This window comes from Sciurus carolinensis, chromosome 15, assembly GCF_902686445.1.
Source record: "Sciurus carolinensis chromosome 15, mSciCar1.2, whole genome shotgun sequence".
Classification (NCBI taxonomy): Eukaryota; Metazoa; Chordata; class Mammalia; order Rodentia; family Sciuridae; genus Sciurus; species Sciurus carolinensis.
This window is the reverse complement of record NC_062227.1, coordinates 58,304,422-58,312,493: the sequence shown is the minus strand read 5'-3', so window position 1 is coordinate 58,312,493 and position 8,072 is coordinate 58,304,422.

Sequence of the window (8,072 nt, the reverse complement as noted above, 5' to 3'; positions counted from 1 at the left end):
GAGAGCTACTTACAATGGAAAATTTCCTCTTACCAAGTTTCCCCATTCCCTAACACATGCTCTTCTTGTGACTGTTTTTAGTATGCACCTAGTGTTAACATGGCACCTGTGTCCAGTCCAGGTTTAGCCTTTTTTATTAAATAAGTGTTACATTATAGTGAATCGGAGATTTAGCCAGTTTTAGATTTATTCCCATATTTGTGTAGGCTTCTACTAAGTGTATATGCTTTGTTTACAAAATTTTGCCTTTTTAACACCAAATCTATAAAACTAATTTCTAATATGAAAGTATAAGTTTTAAGCTTTCAGTTAAAAGTACCTTCTGAAAGGTAGGTTTTGTGATAGACAAAAACATTACTCCATTTATGAAATTGGTTTGATGCTGATTGGAATAAATAGTTGCCATTTGGTTAAAAAGAGATTTCTGAGGTCATTTTAAAGAACTTAAATTTCTATTCGCTCAAAACTTGAAGTATCACACAGCCATCCTAAGTATTTTTGTTGTAGATTTTGACAAATTCTTAGGCTGTGCTTGAGACTGAAGTATGTGGATTCAATGATGGGAAAGATCATTGCCCTAGAATTATATGCCAGAATTACTTTTGTCAGTTTTACGATTGCCTCCAGAAGTATGAAAATTAATTTTGGGAAGTGCAGTTTAGATTGGATGACCTATGAAATGAACTTCTTTTACCTAATTTGAGGTCAAGATCTTCCAGAGGACCTTTAAAATAATGTTTTAAGGCTTTCCTTGCATTGGTTAGTCAAAACTTTGTCTGGTACCAATGTTAGCAAAACTGATAAGCACTTAACCTATTTCTAAGTCTGCACCTGCCTTTCCATGGGTGGTTATGCGAATTTTCTAATTTATAAAGCACTGAGGAAGAGAGGCCCCAGGAACTCGACTTGTGTTAACAGCAACAGCCTTACCAACCTGGATAATCTGCATCGGGAAGAACCAAAAATTTGGCCAACCTATTGAGAGAAGGCTTTATATTAATTCTGTTTTCACAACTTGAGAGGATAGGTACTAAGCTGAAAATATTTGGTTTGCCTAGAAGCTTAGTTATTGTAAAGTTATGTAATTCTTTCTATAAAGGATTTTATCAAAATAATCCCTATGCAAAGGTATTTAATAATACTAAAGAAGGCTAGAATGATTAGATTTAGAAAATAGCAACAGAAGAGGCGCAATAAATTAGTTATTACAAGTTAAATTATCCTCTTTGGTGGATCAACCAAACCAGTCACTGGTTCTCACTCAGTCTACTATCCAATTTCCTACCTTTCCCTTAAGTTTCTACTTTTCTCACTCCAAAACTTTTTATGAATTACAAGGATTGGAGGTGTTTATTATATATTGTGAACATCTTTCACATGTCATTATACTTCTACAAAAATTTGATATTTGTGGTAATACTTTATTTTGTGACTGTTCTAGAACTCAGCCATTTACTATTAGTGATTAAGTAACCGAGCAATGGAGCACTGATAAAATATAGGAAAGGACATTGAAAAGCCTAATGAGATTCCATTCAATAAAGATTAAAAATAGGGCTGGGGATACAACTAGCAATAGAACACTTACCTACCATGCATGAAGTCCTGAGTTTGATTCCCAGCACCACAAAAAAAAAAAAAAAGTAGCTGATCTGTGTAGAGTGGAATTACCTCCCCACTTGATATATCAGTAATTATCTGTATTTTGTCTCCTGCTAACCATGTGGAGTAGTTGAAAACTACAAAATAATTCCATTTTTCTGCTGTTGAGATTTTCTGCTACCTCCATTTTCATTTATCTGTTTTTTCATTTTAAAGGATAAACCATTTTTAGGAAAGAGTAGAATTAATCTGACATAACTTTCCTATGTTCCTATATGAATTCATGACCAGTGCAACTCCACATCATGTACAACCACAAGAATGGGAAGTTATACTCCACATATGTATGTCAAAGTACACTCTACTGTCATGTATATCTAAAAAGAATTTTTTAAAAAGTATAGCCAGACATCACTACTCTGTATTTCAGGGCTTAAATAAAAACTGTAGCTGAATAATGGGGGCGGGGGGGGGGATACCATTTTTAAAGTGCAGGAAAATTTCAATAGGGAGGACAGGTGGTCAGATATTTAAAATAGTAAATGGGGTTCATTGATCAGAGGTGGGAATTCAAGAGACAAGAGGAAAACAACTAAAGAGAAAGCACACATTTCTAGGTCCTCAAGTTGATTTTGGACTCAAGTCTTAAGTCTCATGGTAAAGAGGACGTTCATGAACTGGTGACTAAATGAGCTACAGAAATACTTTCCTGGTGCCTTTGAATGTGTTTAAAGTCATAAATCTTTGTAAGAGCATGTACACAGATCCCTTCCATTTTTCATAACATGGAAGGCTTAACTCTTGAGCTGAATTCACAACAAAACTGAAAAGAACTGGCTTAGTAGCAAAGAGCTTGTTAAAGAAAAGGCAGTAAATGAGAGTCAAGGTTTTATGTAAGTCTGCTCAGTGCCTACCGGCAACAATTCAATGTTTACCCAAGGCTTCTAGCAATAGTATACATAATTTAATGCTTATATTAATATTGAACATCAGGAGGGGGGAAGTCAGTCACCATTTTAAGGGCTGTTCAGAACCTCGAAGCACAGGAATGCTGCGGAAGCAGTCAGATGGAGCTTCTGTTGAATTAGAATATTCTAGAAGAAGTTCATAATTAAACTTGTAATCAGATTGAGAATTTGAGTCTTATGTTGATCCAAGAACTACACATATGTAATTACTTTAGGAAAATAAATTGTAGGTATTCCCATTTTAAAGCACCAAGGCTTACATCTATTTTGTGACATTTCCCAAAGTCAAAACCAGTGAAACTTTGACAAGGTCTATTCCCACAATTTCAGGGGAATTACCAAGAGACATGATTGGGGTAATGGTTTCAAGTTCACTTGAATCAAATGTGATGTGCCGAAGTATGGAAATTGTAGGCATTGTAGACAAACATAATTCTAAAGGTTAAAATAGAAAGCTAAAATTTCAAAAAGGATTGCAGGAATACTTGATAATTTGTGGGTTTAGCTTACACTAAATAGGCAATTGTAAATTATCTGGACTGAAAATATGAGGTTTATTAAATGACAAAACAAAATAGAGCTAATACCCATACCTGTGAAGTTGGTATTTTTCATGAAATAAAATTTTCTGAAAAGTCATTTAAAACCACAGAAAAACTGAAGAGATAGGATACTTCATTTCTTCCATGTTGAGACTACAACAAAAACTTGCTAGAAATAATAAGAATTTACTTGCAAAAATAATTGAATGAGCATCTGAAAGCAGCTTTTAAAGCTATTATGACAGCCTATACTTCCTGAATTAAGGACATTTCTCTCTAAGCTATGGATTTAAAAAAAAAAAAAAACTGATTGATTGGGGCTGGGTTTGTAGCTCAGTGGTGGAGCGCTTGCCTATCACGTGTGAGGCACTGGGTTCGATCTTCAGCACCACATAAAAATAAAGGTGTCCATCTACAACCAAAAATACTTCTTTAAAAAAACTGTGATTGGGCTCTTGGTTGTGTTTGAATTGCATTGCAACTTTCCTATTCTATACGTTAATGTATATTTGGAAACTTGGTCCATTTGTTAAAGTCATCCATCCAATGGTGTTTCTCAGAATGTTTCTTTTTTTAATTATCTCCATCTAGCTATCTAGAAGCTAGGCAGATCTTCTGGGTTTATCTCTTCAACAAATGGATGAAGGTTCTCAAAATTTATACTTTGAAAGCTACTGTCTTCATTAGGTTTCTAAAAGTAGACTCTAAAAATGTGCTTGTCCTGGCCAGCTCTCCATGGCCTTTCCTGAACTGCATGTAACCAGGGAGATGAGAAAGGTCTTCTCCTGACTAGAATCTTGTCAGGAGAGCTCTCAAATCAGTCATATTTTGGTTTCTTAAACAGGAGATTCTTAGATCTTGTAAAATATGTCCTCCTACAAAGATCATATTTGTGGTCAAGACTTGCAGAAATGGTCTATTTATTTAACAAACTTCTCAACATTGCTAGTTCAACCTTTTAGGTGATCGTACTTCACATCTGGACCCTCATATATTCTCTTCCAAGGATCTAGTCTTTTAATCTTCTGCAGGAAGAGCATGCCCCCTTCCACCATCACCCCTGTTCGGACGCACTTAGGTGTAACCCCAAATGGAACCACTTGGACTCCCTATCTCTCATTCTGAGATCTTTAAATCCAAAACAAAACATCGAAGGGCATTCTGTCACCTTTTGTAGCATCTGATTTTTCAGTCATTTCCTGTGTGCTCCAAATCCTGGTAGTTTAACCTAGGATACTGCCCCCCCACACACAGATCTTCCAAGGCACAGCAGTTATAGAATTTCGTTATTCTCCAGTCTTGGACTTCCATTACAATTCAAGTTCCCTTGTCTTTACTGCCTTTGATAGAAGGCATCTAATTCAATATTTCGCAGATTTTGTACTTTGGATCTCATTTTCCTTATCTGTAAAATGGAAATAATTACCTCCAAGGACTGTATGAAGTTCAAGAAATTAAGATATGCTGTGAAATAACTAATTTGCTTTCTTAAATAGCATCTTCTTTGTTTGGATTCTTTTAAAAGCCCAGCCAGCATGACCATGTTGAACTGCTCCTGAAGAGCAATATAAAGTAAAAGTAAAAAGCCTCCTTCCGGGTTTTAGAGCACTATAAATCGTGTGACCCACTTAGTACAAAGTGAACTGAACTCAGGTGCATACTCTTACTTGATTTTTACCACAGCTCTGGGAACAGGGACTATTATCTCTCTTTTTTTTTTTTGTACTAGGGATTGAACCCGGAGCGCTTTACCGCCCAGTCATCCACAGCGCCAGCCCTTTTTATTTAGAGACAGGATCTCACTTCAGGATGCTTAGGGCCTCACTAAGCTGCTGAGGATGGCTTTGAACTTGTGATCCTCCTGCCTCAGCCTCCCGAGATGCTGGGATTATAGATGTGTGCCACCACGTCCATTTTATCTCCATTTTGTAGAGAATTAAAGCTGAAATTTGAAGCCTAAGTAACTGACTTTTAAGGTAAAAATTAAGATTCCTAAGTCTAAATGCATTTTCAGCAGATTCCATGGAAAATGTCTGATTTAATTTAGTGGGTCCTAAGCATGCCAATCAAAACACTTCAGTAGCACTTTTTAATATGGTAGGATTAATCTGTATTCTCAAACTTTCATTACTGAGAAAGGCTTAGGCTAGGTTAAGGTACCAGTTCTTGTTTCAGAATTGATGGGCTCACTGTGCCTTAAAGTGCTCTGCCACGCAAATGAAATGTCAAAATTGGCCAAAACTATGGTGAAATCAGGATTTTTCCTAAGTTTACTTAATTCTTGAGGCTACAGCATGAGCAAATAGTGGCCTGGCCAGATAACTTCGCTGACTTTCCAAAGAACTGGTCTTTTTTCAGAATCATGCAAATTCCCATTTTCTTGGTATTTATAGTTTGTTTCATATGTGGTTTGCCTTATCTTAGGAAGAAAATCAAGAATGGAGCCAAATCATATTTGGCTACTACGTATTACTCCCCTTTTTTTTTTATTCCCTTAGACCACATTTCAATCTCTAGCTGCTTTTTCATTCTGATCCTCCAATTTCTATACTTTTTTCGTATCTTACAAAACTATGACCTGTGACTCAGTTTATCTTATACCGCCCCCTTCCCCTGCACTGGGGATTGAACCCAGGGCCTCCCATACACTTGGCAAACTACCCTGAGCTACATCCCACACCCATTTTTTTTTAATTGTATTTTAAGATGGTCACATCAAGTTGGCAATGGTGGCCTCAAACTTGATATCCTCCTGCTTCAGCCTCCTGAGTAGCTGGTTTTTCAGATATGTGCCACCATACCCAACTTGACCTATAAGTCTTAATTCTGAATCAGGAAAAAAGGTGGGGGGGAGGGCTACAAAGCATAGCCCTTGTGTTACAGCTTCTAAAAGTATCCTGGTAAGAGGGTTCCTCCTCCGGGATGGTGGGAGTAGTTTTCAGGTGCCTCCAGATCCCACACCCGCAAGCCTACATTCTTCCCCACTTTCCTTGTCTGGATCAGCCAAGCCCAGGTTCTCCATTGAGGTAAGGGGTCCTCATTTGAAGCCAGATAACTTGTTGGGGCGCGGGTGGGTAGAGAGACTGTCCTGTGCGTTACAGGATGTTTACCAGCATGCCTGGTCTCTACCCACTAGATCACAGTAGCACACACACACACACCCAGTTGCAGCAATCTAAAATGCCTTTTGATGTTGCCAGTTATATGTTGGGGGATAAAACTGCCCTCAAACAAGAACCATTGCTTGAGTCAGATGGAAAATCAAGCCCTCATTTAGCCAGTCACCTTGAGCAAAACCTAGGTACTAAGGTAAGTGATCAAAATGTTTTTAAGTGGCTAAGAGAACCACTTTTAGTACTTGGGTTAAGCATGCTATTGAATGTTTTATAATCACATTTAATCCGAAAACTCTAGGAGGGCAGTAGTGTGTCCTCTTACAGGCGAGAAAGACTCAATCAGAAATGAATGGACTTGCCCTGCCTGAAGTCACAGTGAGAGAATAGAATCGGCACTCAGCCCAGGTTGGTGGCATTCTGATGCCAGGGTGCGCTGCTCTCCCGCTTTCTCCCGCACCTGGCAGTTTGCATTCTCATGGAGAGGCTTGAGCAGAGGTCCCTCTGCAAAACTGGCTCTTGCATTTTCGAAGTATTCTAGGACTTTCTGCTGCCTGGAGCCCTGGGCTGCCTTAGAGCTGCAGATCCTCCCCTGCCCCCTCCCCCGGCAGTGCTCCGCCTAGGACAGCCTCCATTCCTGGCAGCCCCATCAAGTTCCCCCAGAATCTGTTTGGTGAAAGATGACGTTATAGAACAGACAATGAAGAATAAGCTACCCAAGAACTCATTTTCTTAGGTCCCAAGTAAGATTTTATTTGAAAAGTTAGAACATCTGTATGTTTCTAGGAAGTCTTATTTTTCTCTGGTTTTCTCATTGACCCTTTCCCAGGAAGGAACCAAGTTCTCAGAACCATCACCTTCAGGGTCAGAAGTAGCTGGTGTGCTGTCTTGCAAGGCTTCGAGAGTCTCCTCTTGGCTAAGTCTTCAGGGATTTAGGGGGACACCCTTAGTTTATTGCCCCACCCTCCTTGGCAAATGATGGGGGATAACCTAAGTATGAGTCCTTGGTCCTCTTTGCGAGATCTGTGCCAAGTCTCAATATGCTGGAAGCACTGCCCTAGAACGTTTTGATCTAAATCCAGTAGACTTATCCTCTAGGACTTTGATGTCAGGACTGGTTTGATCCAGCAAAACTCCCTGATGGATTTGTCACTAACTTCTATCTTGAAGAAATCACTATGTCTCATCTACAAAGGAACCAGAACCAGTGCCCAGGGAGTGTGCCCTGAATGTCCACCTCCTGCCTGAGTTTCAAGAGTGAATGCAACCATGAGCCAGACTGCCTGGAGTCACCTGGGAGGCCCTCGGCCACGCTAGCACTGAATCCCACCCTCAGAGAGCCCACCTCTGTTACTGGGGCTCCGGAAAGGAAGTGGGAGTAGGGTGTTCAACTTTCCCTGCCAGGATTGTGGACAACTGCTTGAAGCTGCAAGACTGAAATATCTCTGAAGGTTTGTGTTTAATTTTACTCAATGAACAGTAGGCATTTTCTGAACATTTAAACTGCTTGAAATTACTTAACTCCCCACACACCCTCTCAAGAGTAAAACCCAAGCACAGAATGATGTTGTCACATACCTCCTGAGTTGCTCTTTAGCTGCAGGCAGGTGGGCATAGCTCAGCAACTGTGTCCTGGAAGGAAACTGGCCAGCACCACAGTCTGCTGGTCCCTGACCCTGGGGGTTCTGTCTACAAGAGTCTCCTGTGAATCTGTGCTTGCCTTTGGATCAGATTCCCCAGGGGATTCAGGAGCGCATGGTCGCAGTTGGCTCTAGATACAAGTAAACAACAGAAAGCGGTGCTCGAGCATTCCGTTTTGACTAGGTAAGGCAACCCACATGAAGGAG